At 50.5% G+C, this 19998-nt stretch overlaps 1 protein-coding gene across 4 annotated transcripts in view; it reads right to left on the bottom strand.

Moving 5' to 3' along the window:
* The window catches only part of LOC126059900 (uncharacterized), a 107327-nt gene extending 91282 nt beyond the window's left edge, over positions 1-16045 (bottom strand). For 3 of the 4 annotated variants that reach the window (XM_049855949.1, XM_049855948.1, XM_049855947.1), the window contains exon 1: positions 15938-16045. The gene's annotated coding sequence lies outside the window, so the exon portion shown is untranslated. Of the gene's footprint in view, positions 1-5347; positions 7827-15937 lie in introns of those variants that run through there. The other variant, XM_049855950.1, reaches the window with a different exon arrangement.
* Between the last annotated feature and the right edge of the window lie 3953 nt (positions 16046-19998).

The following is a 19998-nucleotide window of genomic DNA, read 5'->3' as shown; positions in this document are numbered from 1 at the left end:
AGTGCTGATTGTGGATCCAAGTAAAATGAAATCCTTGACCTCAATCTTTTCTCTGTTTATCATGATGTTGCTCATTGGTCCAGTTGTGAGGTTTTTTGTCTTCTTTACTAATCCATACTGAGGGCTGTGGTCTTTGCTCTTCATCAGTAAGTGCTTCAAATCCTAATCACTTTCAGTAAGCAAGTCTGTGTCACTGTGTAACACAGGTTGTAAATAAGTCCTCCTCCAATCCTGATGCCCCGTTCTTCATATAGTATAGCTTCTCGGATTATTTGCTTGGCATACATACTGAATAGGTACAGTGAAAGGATACAACCCTGATGCACACCTTTCCTGACTTTAAGCCATGCATTATCTCCTTGTTCTGTCCGAACAACTGCCTCCTGATCTATGTACAGGTTCCTCATGAGCACAATTAACTGTTCTGGAATTCCCATTCTTCACAATGTTATCCGTAATTTGTTATGATCCACACAGTTGAATGCATTAGCATAGTCAATAAAACACAGGTAAGCATCTTTTTGGTATTCTCTGCTTTCAGTCAGGCTCCATCTGACATCAGCAATGATATCCCTGGTTCCATGTCCTCTTCTAAATCTGGCTTGAACTTCAGGAAGTTCCCTGTTGATACACTGCTACAGCCGCTTTTGAATGATCTTCAGTAAAATTTTGTTTGTGTGTGAGATTAAGGACATCGTTCGATAATTTCTGCATTTGGTTGGATTACCTTTCTTGGGAATAGGCACAAATATGCATCTCTTCCAGTCGGTTGGCTAGGTAGCTGTCTCCCAAATTTCTTGGCATAGATGAGTGAGCACTTCCAGTGCTGCACCGGTTTGTTGAAACATCTTAATTGGTATTTTGTCAATTCTCAGAGCTTTGTTTTTCATCAATGCCTTCAGTGCAGTTTGGACTTCTTCCTTCGGTACCATCAGTTCCTGATCATATGTTACTTCCTGAAATGGTTGAACGTTGGCCAATTCTGTAGCATATTTACAGTAACAAAAAGGTGGAAATAACCCAAGTGCCAACTGATGAATGGATAAACAAAATGTGGTATATCCATACAATAGAATGTTATTCAGCCATAAAGCAAAACAAAGTTCTTAAACATGCCGTCACATGGATGGACATTGAAAACATGATGCTGAGTGAAAGAAGTCAGACACAAAAGGACAAACATTGTATGATCTCACTTATATGAAGCATCAAGTATAGGCAAATGCAGAGACAAAAGTTTATCAGTGGTTACCAGGGGCTGAGGTTAAGAAGAAAGGGGTACTGAGTTTCTGTCTGCGGTTGGGATAGTGGTGAAAGCCACGCAATATGGTGAATGCAAGTAATGTCACTGAATTGTAAACTTAAGAAGGCTTAAAATGGCAGCTTTCATTAAGTATATTTAACCACAATTTTTTTTTTTTTAGAAAATAAAACAAGACTTGAAAAGTATACATCAATATCACTCATCTCACTAACTGGTTTTTTGTGGAAAATAGTTACTTTTCATAAAAATATCCTAAAATATAATTTATTGTTGTTAAAATGAATTAATAAGTATCTTCAAATTCCTTAGTGTTGACTTCTAATATGGTAAATATTGATAGCTAACATAAGCTCTTTGGGATGCCCAATATGCTTTGAGTGCAAAAGGCTCTGAAGCCAAACCACCTGGGAGCCGCTGACATGGTGGAGAGAGCCCTGAGTCCTGGCCCCCACTCCACCTGTTATCCTTACTCCTCAGAGTTTGGGGTCCTTTTAGTGACCTAATCCCCCTCCCCCAATTGTAAACTTGAGAAAGAACAGAAGAGCACATCCATGTTCTCCAACTGGTGTCCAGAGCTTGACCAAACAAACATGAGGGTCCCTGTCTACCATTATAGGAAGATATTCATTTCCCAATATTTTCTCAATGGTTTTCATCACCAAAGAATAACTGACACATTTGAATTACAGTGTTTGCAAAGATTACTGAATATACCATGGACTGCAAGAATGAACAAATCTGTCTTGGAAGAAGTACAGCTAGAATGCTCCATAGAAGCAAGGATAGTGAGACCTCATCTCACATACTTTGGACATATTATCAGAAGGGATCAGTCCCTGGAGAAGAACATCACACTTGGTAAAGTAGAGGGTCAGCAAAAAAGAAGACCCTCAGAGAGATAAACTGACACAGTGGCTGCAATAGTGGGCTCAAACATAAAAATGATTTTGAGGATGGCACAGGACCACTCAGTGTTTTGTTCTGTTGTACATGAGGTCACCATGACTGAGAATCCACTCAATGGCATCTGCCGACAACAATCCCCTCCACCACCTCCACCTATACAAACTTCTCTGCAAATATCTGATTAAATTTCCCTAGGAGACTTCCTCATTAAGCTCCACTGCAGACCAATACACCACTACAGCTTGGATTTGAGGGGAAGGGGGCCCTTTGTCACGGCAAGTCAGTATACGAATACAATTTCATATGAAAACATTTAAAATACATTAGATTTTTGGTCAAGATAAAGATTGAAAAAAATCAAGCAATCTATTCTAATTGGGTTCCCATGGTAACTGTACAATTGGGTTTTTCAATACAACCCCCCAAAGGCCCAATGCATACTTGTAAAATATACTTCAAAGAGCCTGAACTGTTTTTACATTGCAGCACTCCCAGGAAGATCAATGACTATACGTCCCCACCCTCACCATTAGCGGCAGGATAGCGGCAGGAGATGTTAACACCATTTGCCATATTAACATAAGTCATGTAAGGAACACTCAGATCACAATAATTATATCAAACTAATCATACACTTCAGGTTTGTCAAACAGGTTCTGGGTAACAACCCAATACAACCGCTGTCACAGAGTCAAGTTCACAGAATGCCAGAAATGGAGCCCAGCTATGGGCCGAGCCATTATACCTCTTCTATTGATTTCAAGGATAAACAGAATCAATCATTAATAATTACATTATAAGATGACCCTCAAGGTTAATCATACTCTTAGAGACTCTCACTGTGGAATTAAACAACGAACCGAGCTGTGCTGATAAATACATAAATAAAAGAGCACACACTTTAAATATTTAGCTCGATGTAAAACATGACGCATTGTCTGGCGGCAGACTCTGGCTTCACCAGCAGGGACCTCGCATGTTCCTCCCGTTGCAATGTGGCTGCCCCAGCAGGATTCTAGAGACAGGATACTAGCCTGCTCTGCAAGGGCCACCGAGGGCCAGGGCCAGGGCCAGGGCTCGGTAAGATCCACTTGGTGAAAGCTCACAAGTCAAGTTTTCTCTGCAACAATCCTAAAAACCTCCGGGGAGCTGCAGGTCCATAACCCATGGTAGGAACTGGTGTCTTGGGCAGAAGGCAACGTAACCACTTCCCACCTGTCTTCCTTCCCCCACTGTATGTAGTCAAGGCAGCTCCGACTCACGGGGACCTTAAGTACAACAGAATGAAACGTCATCTGGTCCTTTGCCATCTTCACCATCATCGGTAAGTTTGGGTCCATTGTTGCGGCTACTGTGTCAACCCATCTCACGGAGTGTGTCCTCATTTTCTTCGTCTCTACTTTGTGAAACATGGTGTCCTTTACACATCTCTCCTGATGATGTGTAAGCAAAGTAAGCAAGTCAAAGTTTTGCCATCCTCGCTTCTAAGCAGCATTCTGGTTGTACGCCTTCTAAGACTGATTTGTTCGTCCTTGGTATAGTCGATATTCTTCACCAATACTACAGTTCGAATGCATCAAGTCTTCTGTCTTTCTTTTTCACTATGCATGAGAGGAGACTGAAAAGACCATGTCTTGGGCCAGGTGCAACTCAGTCATCGAAGAAACATCTTTGCTTTTTTAAGATTTTAAAGAGGTCTTTTGCGGCAGATTTGCCCAATGTAATATGTTCCTGACTACTACTTCCTTGGACGCTGACTGTTGATCATGCTAGCCAATTTGGTGCAGGTGTGGGCCAGCAGCCTTCCAGAGAGAATGCCTTTTTAGATCCCCAACTCAACAGAGATCTCCAAAAACAGCGACACTGTAGCACAAAAAGTAGCAAACTGCCTGGCTCTTAGAATTCTAGCTGGTGTCCCACAGAAGGGCCACAAGCTGTTCCTTGATCTAGGCAGTATTAGAGGCTGCACTGACTGATCTCCAGAAAACAACCAGTCCACCAACCCACCCACCAACTCACCTACCAACCCACCAACTCACCCACCAGCCCACCAACTCACCCACGGACTCATCCACCAACCCACCAACCAGCCCGTCAACTCACCCACCAACCCACCAACTCACCCACCAACCCATCCTCACCAGCATTTCCCCATCCCTCCCAGGTGTTGAAGGACCAGGCAGCCAGCCCTTGACCCATTCTCTCCTCCCTCCCTCTCTTGTCCCCATCAGGGGGCCTGGCTGCCTCCATAGCTTATGAGAACATGTCCATCAAGTGCCAAGATGACGTCCACCTGCCCTGTGGGTGTCTCTGGCCTTGCCTGCCGTATCTCATTCCTGCAACCAAAAGGGTCCGTGGTAATAAGATTTAGGTTTCTGTTTGTTCTCCATTTTCTTTCACTCTTGACTTATACAACACCACGCCTTTTGGGGTGCTAAGAACCGAACCTTAAAACAGTGCTATGACTTTTCAACACCTGAGTTACAAAGCTATCCTCATCCTCAAATTCCAACTTCATACACAAACCCCTATTGAGCTCGATGCCTGTGAAATGTGCTCCTCGGTACCCCACTGCTGCTCAGTGGGCTTTCCTGGATATAATGGATTGAATTGTGTCCCCCCAAAATATGTGTCAATTTGGTTAGGCCATGTGTGGCTGTCCTGCATTTTGTGATTTTCCTATGTGTTATAAATCATGATCTTTGCCTGTGGTTAAAAATGATTTGGGTGGGATGTAACACCCTTACTCAGGGCACAACCCTGATCCAATGTAAAGGGAGTTTCCCTGGGGTGTGGCCTGTACCACCTTTTGTGTCTCAAGAGATGAAAGGAAAGGGAAGCAAGCAGAGAGTTGGGGACTTCATACCACCAAGAGCAGTTCCAGGAGCAGAGCGCGTCCTTTGGACCTGAGGTTCCTGCGCATCTCAATGCTCCCAAACCAACGGAAGACTGATACATCACAAGGACCCTCCTCCAGAGTGGACAGAGAGAGAAAGCCTTCCCCTGGAGCTGATGCCCTAAATTCAGACTTCTAGACTACTGGACTGTGAGAAAATAAATTTCTCTTCGTTAAAGCCATCCACTTGTGGTATTTCTGTTATAGCAGCACTAGATGACTAAGACACTGGGTCTCCCTTCATCCAGTAGGGGCCACATGCCAGGCCTCAAAGAGCTTACCACATGGAGGTCCAGCATCAAGATATGTCAGACAACTTGGGTAGGAGATAAAACCAAGCCAAGTACAATCGGCCCTGATGGAAGATGGAGGTTACGGGGCTGAAGCAGAGGGTGACCAGTCTTCCTGCTGTACAGAGAATTTCCCACTGCCAGCACAGAAAGTCCTGCATCCAGAGCACCGCTGGTCACTGAAAGGCTCATGGAGAGCCAGTCCTCCTGCTGGGCAGAAAAAGACTGCAGTGGTTACCACGGCCAAAAGAATGAGGAGTATCGATTTTAAAAATATTAACAATTTTAGAATCCCTCAGCTGCTAAACAAGAGGTTGGAGGTCCACTCAGACTTGAACCTACAATCTTTCAGTTAGCACCTCAGAAGAAAGGCCTAGAGATCTACTTGCAAAAAATCAGCCATAGAAAACCCAATGGAGCACAATTCTACTCTAACACAGCTGGGATTTCCAGGAGCTGTAGTTGATTCAATGACAACTGGATTTTCGTTTAAATTCATTTTAGAATCTGCACATTCATTCTGCAGCCCTGGTGGTACAGTGGTTAGGAGCTCAGCTGCTAACCAAAAGGTCAGGAGTTCTAGTCCACCAGCTGCTCCTTGGAAGCCCTACAAGGCAGTTCTACTCTGTCCCATCAGGTCGCTGTGAGTCGGAATCAACTCAGTGGCAATAGGTTTGCTTTACGGGTTTTACCTATTCATTCATTCTTGCAACATCAAGAAGATAGCCAGACCCATGAGGGTTCAATTACTGGGGCTGTGGCCTCTTCCTTTTCTCGAGCACCTGCCCCTCGGAGTGGGCTTGGCCCAGAGACGGATGGCCAAGGTCAGCGCATGGACCACGTTCATCAGAAAAGCGCCGGCAGGGTCTCGCATCCATCTGACCCAACAGCTTGATCTGACGCTAGCACGTGGCAGCAGGCAGAAATTTCTATGCACAATAAAGAATAGCACACAAGAGCTTTTTTGAGGAGAGCTAGCTAAATTCTGGAACTTTGGGAAATACAAGATACCTTGTCCCTTCATAGCCTATTAGTCGAGGGTCCTTCCACTTGAGTGCCAAGTCCTACCAATCGGAGCAGCTGCATAGAGTCCGACTCCTATCGGGTATGGAGCCAACGGTGTTACACACATTATTGTTTGATTCCCCGTCATTCAGTAAACGTGGTGCCCAGGAATGTGGCCAGGATTTCAATAAGGGACAACTGTGAGGACAACAGAGCTTCCTCCTGCTACATTTCCCCTACTGAGTCTAGCTTTAATCACTACTAGCTTTTACCAAGGAGTCCCTCAGTTGTGCAAACAGTTAATGTGTTCGCTGTTAACCAACGGGCTGGTGGTTTGAGTCTATCCAGAGATGCCTCAGAAGAAAGGCCTGGCAATCTACTGAAAAATCAGCCATTGAAAATCCTATGGAGCACAGATCTACTCTGACACACATGGGGTCGCCATGAGTCTGAGTCGACTCAGAGATAACCGGGTTTTCCGGTTTTCTTTACCTTTTACCAAAGCCTGCAAAGTCAGGTGGGGAAATAACCTCATCCTGACTACATTCCAGCTCAGTCCATCCTTCTGTCCTTCCAGCACACCAACCTCGAGAACACCCCAGGATCACCCAGGACCACCACCAGAATGCTCTTCTCCCATACCTTCCCGTACAGGCCCATCCCTCAGCATTCCAGTCTCCACCCAAAAGCCCTTTCTCAGAGGTGCCTTCTCCAACCATCCTCAACCACCCAACACTGCCTGGCTTTCTACCTCAGTTTCTCTTCTTGACAGTGGGCCCAGGCCTGTCTCCCCAGTTGTAATGGGGGCTTCTTGAAGACCTGGCCTGTCTCACACACTGCTGTAAGCCAACGCCTCGGCGAGAGCCTGACCTGGAGGGTCCTCAGGAAGCAGTTGCTGGTCCACCGACCACTACGGGGTAACCGTACATCATCACCCTGCTCTAACATGCCCAGAGGCCAACCCGCCAGCTGAGGCACCGTGCACCCTTTATCTAAGGAAATTCAGCACACACTTTATTTTTAATTTGCATTCTGATGTGGCTACACACCTAATGCTCGACGGTTTTATTCTAAGGATTCTAGCGCTCCTTGCAGGAAGTGCAGGTTGCCCCCCATGGAGGACAGGCTGGGGTGGGGAGCGCTGTTAACGAGCCCCTTTCCTGCCCGCTGACATCTCTGCCCAGATGAGCAGTTAAAACCAGGCAGTCTCCCTGCTTCAGAGCCCCAATGCCAGGCAAGGCAGAAAGCGTGGCTCTACCCTTCCACAGCCAGGTGCTCTCTCAGACTCCCCAGCCAGGCTTCTCACGCGGACAGAAAGCGAAGGCACCGTGCCCCTGCCTCCATCTCCTAGGGTGAATGGTTCCACAGGCCTTTCACAACTACATCCCCATCGCACTGCACACCACACAGTCAGAAGCCCTAGGGACTGACCCCGCAATGTCTCGGGGGGCCATCCCCTTCCTGCCCTCCCTCTCCTGCCTGCCTTCCTCCTCCCCCAGTTACCCCACATCACCCGAGTCACCATCTACAGAGCAGCAATGTTCTGTATCCTCACGTGCAAAGCTGCAAAGGCTCCACGGCTCACAGGGAGTGAAATACCCCCTCTCAGCATGGCATTTGGGGTGCTCCATGGGCCAGCCCCCGTCTTAACTTTTCCAGCCTTCTTTTCTGGCCCCACACACAACTCACCCTAAACTACAGACAGGGCCAGAGTCCAGGCTCCCACTGCTCTGCCTGGAATGGCCTGCTCACCTTATAAGCCACGCTGGGACTCGGGTGGGTCCTGGCCCTGGAGCTCCCCACATCCCTCTGTTGCTGGGTGTGTGAGGACACCCGCCTCCTCCCCCTCTGGCACAGGGTCCTGCTCCCACGTCATACTCACTACATTTGGCCCTCTGCTATGTTACCTGAGCTGGATGGCTTGTCCTTCTCACAATGCCAAGGTCACTTAGTCACAATTGGTGCTCAGATAACTTGAGCTAAGGCAGACAGAGAGATGGACAGCTGCCCTCAAGCTGACTCTGACTCACGGTGACCCTTTGTACTACAGAAGGAAACGTTGCCTGGTCCTGCATCATCCTCACAATCACCGCCATGGTCAAGTCCATCATTGCAGCTGCTGCACCAGCCCATCTCACCGAGGGCCTCCCTCACCCTCACTGGCCCTTCTTCCCCAAACGTGATGTCCCCCTCCAGCGACAGACCCCTCCTGACGACATGCCCGAAGCACGTAAGTCAGACAGCGCTCTGTTGTGCACCACAGGTTCTCATTAGATAATGTTTGGAAGCAGATCGCCAGGTCTTCCTTCCTAGTCATCTCAGTCTGGGAGCTTTGCTGTAACCTGTCCCCCAAGAATGACGCTTCCGGTATTTGAATTACCGATGACACAGCTTCCAGCATCTCATAAACCACCACAGTATGACACACTTACAGACAGACAGTAAAAACGAACATAAAGGTACATATTTATGCTCCATCTTTCTCCCAAAAGGATTTCAAGCAGCTTCTCAGCTTCACCTTTGTACAGGCACCACGGCAAAGAGGTTGAAAGCCTGCAATGGGTGATTAGATAAACCTGGTTGAAGACAAAACTCTGTCGCCTCTCCCTGCGTGCCCTGGGCAAGTACTCCATGGGTTCCAGGTTCCTCGTATGCAAAACAAAGATGCTACAGCATATTTCTCATGGGGTGACCGTGAGGACTGGGAAAGGAGCTCTATGTAAAGAACAATCACAGAGCCTGACGCACGACAAGCCCTCCACGAACACCGTGGTTCTCACGAACACCATGATTCTCAATGTCATCATGCTGGCAGGAATCTTCCACAACTTCAGTAACTCCACCAGGATGGACCTATATGAGGATAAAGAGACACCCAGAAACAAGGACCATTTCCACACACACACAAATTGTTGTAGATTTTCTATCTCTGATAAGCCCCACCTCGCGGACCGTGTTTCCCCGGTGTCTGTGGTAGGAGCAGTCACACATGAGAAATTCTCTCATGCGACGGCATCGTTGCTGGTTCCTGGCCACTGCACGGTGTCACATTCCATTTCTGGTCCTTCAGGGAGTTCTTTCATCTAGCAGACTATTAACGTCAAAGCTCCTGGAGACAGTGGCTCTGGGCTGTTGGAGACTGACAAGTGGCCACGGGACCGCGCGAGGCAAACATGTCATGTGGCTCCCAGAGGCATGTCATGTCTGAACTTAGAGAACACTGCCCCCTGAGCAGGACCCACCCTGAGGCCAGGCACTTCAGCAGCTCCCAGGAACATCCACTGTGAAAAATGAGATCCAGGCAGCAGGGCACCCAGCACCCTCATGGACACAGGGGATTTGGGCAATCTCACAAGCCAGCATGAAGCCACACCACGCTCCAGACCCAATGGAGGTCTGTGATCGGCTGGTGTCAGACATGTTGGGAGCGGAACACCACAGCAGGGACTCCCATCTCATTCCTGTCTGCACCAAGAAGGGCTTTGTGACCCTGAGCTAGCAGAAGTCAACTGTCGCAGTAATTCAGCACTGGCCATGCCGGTGTTGTCTCACAACAGACTTCGGGCTGGGTATATGGTTTCCCGGTTTTTGGAGAAATCAAGGCTAAGAAAGGTTAACTAACTACTGAAGGGCACGGGCAGTAACTGGTGGAATCAAGTCTACATGGAAGCCGTCTGTCTCTTAACCGCCATACTATTCTGCCTTCACTTCTGTGTAATGCCTAAAACCAGACTCTGATCGCACTAGAGGACAACAAGGATTCTGGATAGTTCCTTCCCTCTTTCCACTTTTCTCTTTCTCTGAGGCTGCAGTTCCGAATACTGGTTTCTCTCCACATAGTAGGGCAGCGGTGGCTCAGCAGTAGAATTCTCACCTTCCACATGGGAAATCCGGGTTCGATTCCCAGCCAATACACCTCACGCACAGCCAGCACCCATCTGTCAGTGGAGCCTTGCCTGCTGCAATGACACTGAACAGGTTTCAGCAGAGTTTCCTGATTAAGACAGACTAGGAAGAAAGGCCTGGAGACCTACTTTCAAAAATCAGCTAATGAAAACCCTGTGGAGCACAACGGTCCAACCCAGGACCAACCATGGGGACGGTACAGGACGGGGCAGTGTTTCGTTCCGTTGTGCTGGGGCTGCTGTGAGTCGGGGCCACCTTGATGGCAGCTAACAACAATAACAGTGTCCAAAATAATCACACTTACGATTTCACACACTTACACATATCCAGGTAGACAGAGTAAGTGCAGCCCTCCCCATCCAGTAGACAAGGAGGTGGGGCTCAGGGCTCTAACACCTGCCCAAAGTCACCTAACAAGCAGGTGACCTAGCCAGGACCACCCCCACAGCTCCTCCCCCACACAACTCTGGCACCTACAAAATAAAAACTCAACTCCGCTCCACAAAAACACAGTCAGTTGTGTGTTTGAAAGTTAACCCTCACTGGAGACCATGAAAAGGCTTCTATCCAGGAAGAAAAGCAATACAAGCAACTCAAAAGGAAATACATGCGAAATAGAATACAGCTGTCCGTGCTAAATGGCTCTTTGCAAAACCAGTGACAAAGTTTTGGTAATATCTGCATCTTTTCTCAAAACCACAGAAGCGAAAACTATCAGGCTATGATAACACATTAGGTTTGCATTTCCAAGAGACTCGCAAGTCTCTAAGGAGTTACAAAACCACACAGAGACCCCGACAGAGGGGCACTGAGAACAACGCCCACTGCGACACCACTTGTCTCAGCTGGGGAGCACCACCTCTCAGCTGATCCTAAGGACTTCCCTAAAAAAAAAAGCAGTTGCCATGGAGCCAACTCCAACCCATGGTGACCCCATGTGTGTCACAGCAGAACTATACTATGCTCCCTAGGTTGTCAAAGTTGTGATTTTTCTGAAGTAGATCACCAGGCCTTTTGTCCAAGGCACCTCTGGGTGGACTCAAACCACCAGCCTTTTGGTTAGCAGCTGAGCGTGTTACCCATTTCCACCACCCAGGGACTGAAAACACTGGCAGGAGAGCTGAAATCAGAAGGCAGCATCCTTGGTCCCACGTTTAGGTCTTTTGATTGGGTAGTAAAATGACGCTAAAAGTTAAAAACAAATGAGAAATAGCTCCTACTTACTCATTAAATTTCAATATTTTAATGCCCTGCCCGTATTTTGCCCTGAGATTTGTCCCTTTTTGTCCTACTAGGTATCTTCTGAACAACCAGCGCCGGAATCATCCAACCTGTCAACAGGGGAGGAGTTTTCAAAACCACTGTCCGTATGACTCAATTTGCCAGTAAAAACTGCCACCAGAGCTGTGCTTGCAGAAAAATGTCCATAAATGCATTATTGCAACTGGCAGATCGATGTCTATAATAAAAACAAATAGATTTAACAAGTGCTTGCTTTTACGAGTTGAGTCATTGGTGGACGACGCATTCAGCTTCACCCCTGGACTTCAGGGAACGGGCAATCAAGCCTGGTCTGGAGACACTGCTGACTTCACAAGTGTTCCTGGTAGGAAATTATTCTAACAAGGAAATTTTAGGAGTAGGAGAGTGAACATATGAGGCCTTTATGGCTCGCTCACAATTCCTCTCATTACATACTTGCACATACACACAAGGACAAATTTAACAACCATAAGGAAATGTTTTTGTAGAATCTGAGCTGGTTTTACAGCAGCTGCACCACAGGCCAAATGAGTTTTCTGCAGTTGTGGGTAAGGAGGGCGTGAGGCCTCCCTGGAGACCCTCACTCCACTGCTAAGCCACCAATCTAGTTGAAAACAACTTGTGGTGTTAAAAACAAGTTTCAGCATTCAACATGTGGCCAAGGGTGTCACCCGTGTGTCAGTAGCCCCTGGGGCAGCCTATTCATTTAGCTATTTGGCTGGAGCAGACCATGGGAGGGTGACTGCCACAGAGGGCTCAACTTCCCAGGATCCCAAGCACTTCGGCGAGGCACGGTTTGTGACCCGTTTGCACGTAGCCCACATAGGACGGAGACACGGATTCCTTCAAAGGTTACAGAAATTATTTATTCCTCTTATTAAACCAGAAAACCCAAACTCGTTGCCTTTGAGTTGATTCTGACTCATGGTAACCCCATGTGTTAGGGAAAAGAACTGCTCCATGGGGTTTTCTTGGCTGTAATCTTTACGGAAGCAGATGGCCAGGCCTCTCTTCCGTGGTGCCACTGGGTAGGTTCAAACCCCCACCGTGTGCACCACCCACGGGCCTCTTCCTCTTCTTAGACAACTCATTTTAATAGTTTCAAGGAGTCGTTCTCTTCACACAAGGCCAATACATGGTTTCCCCAAACCTCATAGCCCTCCAATGTTAGCTCTCTATTACTGTTCACTTTTTTAAGTCAAAAGAAAACTAGACTTGCTCCACTGACCAGGAGACATGCCACAAAATGCTGTGTAGTCCACACCACTGGGTCTCAAACATTCAACCACCTGTGCCTAAGCCAGGGCTGCAGTGCTTACAGAGTGGGAAAACCCACCTCATGCACAGCTCAACTTGCCTCAGGAAACCACACACGCTAAGCTTCCACTGAGAACGGACCAGCAGGCTAATTCATTTATCAGTAGCATAAACACACAGGCCAAGTGTGGCACCGCCCTCCAATCACACTGAGTCTCCCCACTGTGATGCCATGATTTCTAAGTCTCTGATCTTAACACATCAGCCTTTGTTTAAATGTTATCCTTTGTAATAATATTCTGGTTAAGGACCAAGCTATTTCAGTGAGCAGCTGTATCGAAAGCTCCCCATCCCAGAAAACAGCGCCAGTGAGGCCATGGGCAGAAGCCCAAGCAGCTCAGGGGACTTTCAGACCCTGGGCCTCTCACCAGATAAGCCTGCAGTGACCAGAGACCCAGCAGGAAGTCTAAGGCCTCAGGAAGTACACAACTCTGAGGTGGACAAGGGAGTTACGTGGGGTCAGAACTGAAGTGAGAAAACAACCCAAGAGTAATGTTAACAGACAACCAGAGGAAGACAACTCAGACAACACTGTTTTGCTTCCACTCTTTTCTGTTGCTGAGAATGTACCGTAAACTAGAAGGAGAGCTGACACCCACAAAGGGAAGGTTAGAGAGAAATGTCTTGGTGGTTTGAGTCACTGGCTACTAAATGTTTGTCCTGGGCAAAATAAAAAAATAACAATTTTTTATGTTTGATCTTAAACAAAAACACATATTTAGAAGAAATAGTTTTGGTTTCTAGAGAACAGGAATGGAGGAGGGGCCCGAGGCAGCACCGGGAACCCATTCTTCCTCAAACCTTCCTTCCCATCCCTCCCCTCCCCACGTGGGGGATAGGCTGGGTGGTGATGGGGGCACCTGAGAAGGAAGCCAACCGCAGGGAGCAAGGGTCTGAGTGGAAGGCCCAGGTGAGGCCCAACACATATCAAAGCAAGACCAAAAAGAAGAGCCACACCCTGTCTCTCAGAGGAAAAGAGAGGTTTGCGAATCTCCGCAGTTTGAACAAGAGTAAGACAGTGTGTGCCTGGGGCTTTGTTCCTTTAAACCTTGCTTTCTAACAGTGAGAAAACTGGTGGTATAGTGGTTAAGTGCTACGGCTGCTCACCAAAGGGTCAGCAGTTCAAATCCACCAGGCGCTTCTTGGAAACTCTACGGGGCAGCTCTATTCTGTCCTATAGGGTCCCTATGAGTCGGAATTGACTCGATGGCCCTGGGTTTTAGGTTTTTTTTTTTTTTTTGGCTCTCTAACAGTGATGCCTTTTGAAGGCTGCATTTAATAATGTTAGTTAACCATAGCTATCGTAATCCAATGTAACTATTGTAGGGTGCTGTTGTACCTATGGAAACCCTGGTGGCACAGTGGTTAAGTGCTATGGCTGCTAACCAAGAGGTTGGCAGTTCAAATCCACCAGGCACTCCTTGGAAACTCTATTGGGCAGTTCTACTCTGTCCTATATGGTCGCTATGAGTCGGAATCGACTCAACGGCAATGGGTTTGGTTTTTTTTTTTTTTTACTGTACCTATGAGTGGGAATCGACTGGACTGTGAGGGGTTTGGTTTGGGTTTTTATTGTACCTTAGTAAATTTCTGTACTGAAGCCTGGCTCCTCCAATCCCCAGACAATAACAGATTCCACTCTACCATTCAAAGATTCAAAGTCTAAGTCCAGACAAAGACCCCAAGAAGAAATGAAACACCTGACAGAACAAGGCCAAGTTTCCTTGGCTTCTTGCAGCCTCTAGAGCCTAGTGGAAGCTGACCAGGTGTGAACTAAACTCGTTGCTGTCAAGTCGATTCCAACTCTTAGAGACCCTACAGGGCAGAGTGGAACTGCCGCACCGTGTTTCCAAGGCTGTAATCTTTACAAAAGGCTGCCACATCTTTCTCCCGAGGAGCAGCTGGTGGGTTGGAACCACCGAGCTTCGGGTTAGCAGCTGAGCACTTTACCACTGCACCACCAGGGCTCCTTAACTCCTTCATAGGCCCAGACAAATTTCCTAATAGTGGTAACTACCCTGATAATGCCTTCTGAATTAATACAATATTAGCTATCACGGAGGGGGTGCTTCTGACATTGTTTCCTTGAAATCGTCTGACCCCCACAATGTGTAAAACTTGCTCTTCTTTACCCTCTCCTCCCCCGGTGTTGTGTCTACTGAGGGGCTGTGCAGATATAACAGGACCATCATCCCATTGTCCCTGTGGGAACAGGGAGATGACAAGGACGGCCTGACTTAACAGATAATGGAAAAGTTGACATTTGGGCTCATATTCAACTAACCAACTCTTGACTATTTTCGGTAGCTTTATGGCCTGCAACAAGCAGCTGTGGAGATCCCTTTCTGGACAAAGCAGCGTCCCCTGTGACCGTCCACCCAGCCAAGCAAAAGCTGTACAAAAACACATGCAATCTGCCTGCCAGGACAGAGTCAGCTCCGGAGTAGAGGCGCTGAGAGCAAAGCCCACCTGAGATTTCAGAAAATGACGAACCCCCTGACTGAGGAATGTATAGTTTAGAACTCTCTCTGTATTATTATCGACCTGGGACTCGGGTGCCGGCGTAAATGGCTCTCAGGCGCCACTTGCTTACTCTCAGTGTTTATGGGTGCAATTAGGGCCTAATGTATACAAACGCCAGCCAGGATAACCAGGAGGACCCCAGAACTGGCTCCTCCTCCCGCCCTCCTCAAACCAGACAGAAATTGGGAGTCTGCTGAAGGCGTGCTGCGGAAGAAGGTCTGGAGAGCGGAGCCCAGAGGCCTGGGCCTGGCTGAGCGTCGAAGATGTCAGCCAACTGGAGGTGAGGGGGCGACCACGACCCCCGCGCCAGGCCACTGTCACCGCAGCCCAACGTGGTCCACGAGCCCCAGGCCCGGGGGAAGGCTATGCACACCTGGGCACACCTGGGTCACACCTGGGCACATCTGGGGTGGGTACTGGGTGGGAATGGGGCACCCCCAGCCCCGACGGCGAGGGGCGGGCGCCCACAGGCCCACTCGGGGCTGCGACTGTCCCACGGGGTCCAGACGCCCAGTCTCCCGAGGGAGAGCCCCGAGCTTTGCCGGGCGCGGCGACCGAGACACTCACCGCGCTGCCAAAGGCGCCAACCATAAGAGTCGCGCACGCTGAACGCACACCGTAAAAACAACGCAAAGAGCTGGCTGCCTGGGCACGTCCGGGGCGCGGGGCGGGGCGGGAGGCGGAGCCGGGGCGCGCGGGGCAGGGGCGGGGCCGGGGCGGGGCCGAGGACGCGCGGGAAGCGGGCCGTGAGCACGGGGGCGGGGCCGGAGCGCGGGGCGGGGCCGAGGCGGGGTCTGGGCGGGGCCGGGGCGCGTCCTTCCTGCCGGGGAGCGCACGGCTCTGGGGCGGCCTCGTTCCGCCCAGCCCCGCTCTGCGCAGTCTCTCTGTAAGCCCGCCGCCCCGGCTCGCCGGGCCTCCGCAGGCTCCAGGACAGCGCCCTCCTGTCTCTTTGCCCGAGGGCAGCCCGCCCCGGTTCCGGCCCGGAGCAGGGCCGGCAAGCGCACCTGTGTGCGCCCGGAAATGCCGGGGGCGCCGGGGCTTTCCCACCACTTGGCGCCCAGTGCACCAGCCAGTGTGGATCCTGGTCCAGCCCCGCGGAGGCGCCCTCGAAGGCTTGTTCACGCCGCTCTGGCGCGCACCTGAGGGCAGCGGGGGTGCGCCTCCAGGGTCAGTGCACGACCACCGGGCCTGGGTCCGCCTCCAGGGCCAGTGCACGACCACCGGGCCTGGGTCCGCCTCCAGGGCCAGTGCACGACCACCGGGCCTGGGTCCGCCTCCAGGGCCTGTGCACGACCACCGGGCCTGGGTCCGCCTCCAGGGCCTGTGCACGACCACCGGGCCTGGGTCCGCCTCCAGGGCCTGTGCACGACCACCGGGCCTGGGTCCGCCTCCAGGGCCTGTGCACGACCACCGGGCCTGGGTCCGCCTCCAGGGCCTGTGCACGACCACCGGGCCTGGGTCCGCCTCCAGGGCCTGTGCACGACCACCGGGCCTGGGTCCGCCTCCAGGGCCTGTGCACGACCACCGGGCCTGGGTCCGCCTCCAGGGCCTGTGCACGACCACCGGGCCTGGGTCCGCCTCCAGGGCCAGTGCACGACCACCGGGCCTGGGTCCGCCTCCAGGGCCTGTGCACGACCACCGGGCCTGGGTCCGCCTCCAGGGCCTGTGCACGACCACCGGGCCTGGGTCCGCCTCCAGGGCCTGTGCACGACCACCGGGCCTGGGTCCGCCTTCAGGGCTTGTGCACGACCACCGGGCCTGGGTCCGCCTTCAGGGCTTGTGCATGACCACCGGGCCTGGGTTGCGTCTCCAGGGCCTGTGCACGACCAGCGGGCCTGGAGTCGGCCTTCAGGGCCTGTGCACGACCACCGGGCCTGGGGTCTGCCTTCAGGGCCTGTGCACCACCAGCGGGCCTGGGGTCGGCCTTCAGGGCCTGTGCACGACCACCAGGCCTGGGTCCGCCTTCAGGGCCTGTGCACGACCAGCGGGCCTGGGTCCGCCTTCAGGGCCTGTGCACGACCAGCGGGCCTGGAGTCGGCCTTCAGGGCCTGCGCACGACCAGCGGGCCTGGAGTCGGCCTTCAGGGCCTCTGCACGACCACAGGGCATAGAGTCGGCCTTCAGGGCCTCTGCACGACCATCAGGCCTGGGGTGCACCTTCAGGGCCTGTGCAGGACAACCAGGTCAGGATCTCCGTCACTGCTCAGCACTCCGGAGCCAGTCACTGCCTGGTGTTGTTTGGACACCACTGTATCTACCTGGGTCCTCATAACAACCCCCAAAGTAGTATCACCGCCTCCCCCCCACCCAGAGCTTCAGGGAGTCACACCCCACTTGGCAATTTCAGGGTTCCATCCTAGGCCTGCTTTATGTTCTTGGCCAAGATACTCCAGTCTCCCAGGTTCTGCTTGTCTTCATGGGAAAGCGACTCTCACCTTCCCACAGTGTGCAACTCTCCTACTGGGATCTTGCCGAATATGCATACCTTGCTATTTGTGACTGAAACCTACTAACTTTGTTTGTAGAGGCTGTTCAGAGGAGAACCTCAGCAGAGCTGCAGTTTGTGATGAGCCCCAGTGATTCTCTCCAAGCCCCGGCATCATCCTCTGAAGGCCTCCACCCCAAGCATACCTTGGCTGAGACGAGTTTGAGTAACAGCTCTTAGAAAATGAATGAGGCCCTGAGTGCATGAAGGTAATGAAATCAGGGCGCTTTTTCTTTAATGAGCCTGGGCACAGCCTTCTCCACACTCCTCCAGGAAGCTGCAAGCATTTAAGCAAAGATGGCAGGAGATGAAACACATTTGCTATTCATATTGGGTTTAGCTGTGAGACCTCAGTTAGCTCATCCAACTTCCGTAACCTGCAATTTCATCATCTGTAAAGGGGAGGACCCTTAGGGGCGCAGTGGTTAAGTGTTCAGCGCTAACCAATCGCTCCTTGGAAACCCTATGGTGCAGTTCTCCCTCTGTCCTATAGGGTCACTATGAGTCGGAATGACTCGGTGGCCATCGGTTTCATTTGGTATGTTAGGGGGAACCCTTGGCTTTTAACCATAAGGTCAGCATTTCAAACCTACCAGCTGCCCCGTTGGAGGAAGATATGGCAGTCTGCTTCCACAAAGATTGAAACAAAAACAAAAACCTGTTGTTGTCAAGCTCATTCCGACTCATAGCAACCCTATAGGACAGAGTAGCACTGCCCCATAGGATTTCCAAGGAGCAGCTGGTGGATTAAAACTGCCAACTTTTTGGTTAGCAGCTATAGCTCTTAACCACTACACCACCAGTTCCACAAAGATTTCAGCCTTGGAAACCCCATGGGCGGTTTTACTCTGTCCTATAGGGTCACTATGAATCAGAATCAACTCCACGGCAACGGGTTGGGTATGTTAGGGTTGGTGTGTAGTGGCAATAAACAACAACGAACAAGCAAGCTTTCATGATCATGATTTCCAAAAGCCCAAACCATGTTCATCAAGAGCCCCTGTCTGCCTCTCCCCTTGCCCATCACCCCATTACCCCCACACACTCTTCCCAGTGTTCAAGGAGCACAAGAATGGCTCCAAAAGAGGGAAAGGGGTGCCCGGGTGTGCTGAAGGGTAGGATGGAGAATCTGAGATTTGGGGTGTGTAGCTGCCCAGCCCTACCCTGGCCGTCTGACTCTGTGCAGACCCCACAACTTCTCTGTCCTTGAAATGACAGCATTGGATGAGGTGAGTGAGCCGCTTTGGGCTCCCCATCTTGGGATTAGCTAAGCAGGCCCCATTCTCCCCTGGGCACACTTCCCAAAGATCACTTTTTACAAAGGGGGGAAACTGCAGGAGAGTATGCTGAGCTGCAGCCTGGCCTCTCCAAGGGGTTCCCTGGGTCGCCTCTGAGATCAGCCAGCTTTCTTGCGGGCACTGGGAACACCTGGGTTTGCACCATTTTTTTAAACATACAGTGGATTCCTTTCAGGTTAAACAAATGAATACAACATGCGATTGCTTCCAGTGGTTTCTGGAGCAGAGAAATTTGTTTAATAACCCTCTCTTTCCCAGCTACTTCTGTGACATGAGAGACCGTTTACAACAAAGCTGTCTTCAGTAGTCAAATTTAATCCTTACCACCCTACCTTTGGGAAATGAAGGGATTTTATAACGATCACATAAAACCTTATGTGGTTTGAAAGCCCCAAACTCTGGACAAACGTGCAATGGTCTTGTAACAAAAGAAACATTACCAAGCTCCCTGTTGTAAGTGCTTCGCATGTGGTTTTCTTTTAGGCTAGCGTCTCCAGTGGAAGGCGTCCCCGATTAACACGATCGATCTTCTTAGGCCCAGGGTTCCTGTAAAGTCTGTAGCCAAGAGTGGAGCCTGTGCTCTGGACCTGGGTGGTATGTGAGGCCAGGAGCCTGAGCGTCCTGGAAGAGGAAGCCTGAAATGGTGGGGAGTGGGGAGGGGGTTGGGACCTGGGCGGGCCCAGGCTGTCTCCGAATTACACTCTGGACCCCACTGGTTCTCACCATCCCTGAAACCATCATGTATGTTTGCAGCGAGAGTGTAACCTACAAGGGTCCAGAGGAGGACAGGAAGGTGGGTGGGAGGGGGCTTCAGCTGGAGTACGCGGGGGAGACAAAGGAGCTGTC

The sequence above is a fragment of the Elephas maximus genome, chromosome 16 (genome assembly GCF_024166365.1).
Source record: "Elephas maximus indicus isolate mEleMax1 chromosome 16, mEleMax1 primary haplotype, whole genome shotgun sequence".
Taxonomy (NCBI): domain Eukaryota; kingdom Metazoa; phylum Chordata; class Mammalia; order Proboscidea; family Elephantidae; genus Elephas; species Elephas maximus.
Note: the sequence above shows the minus strand (reverse complement) of the source record. Positions and strands in the feature narration are given on the sequence as shown.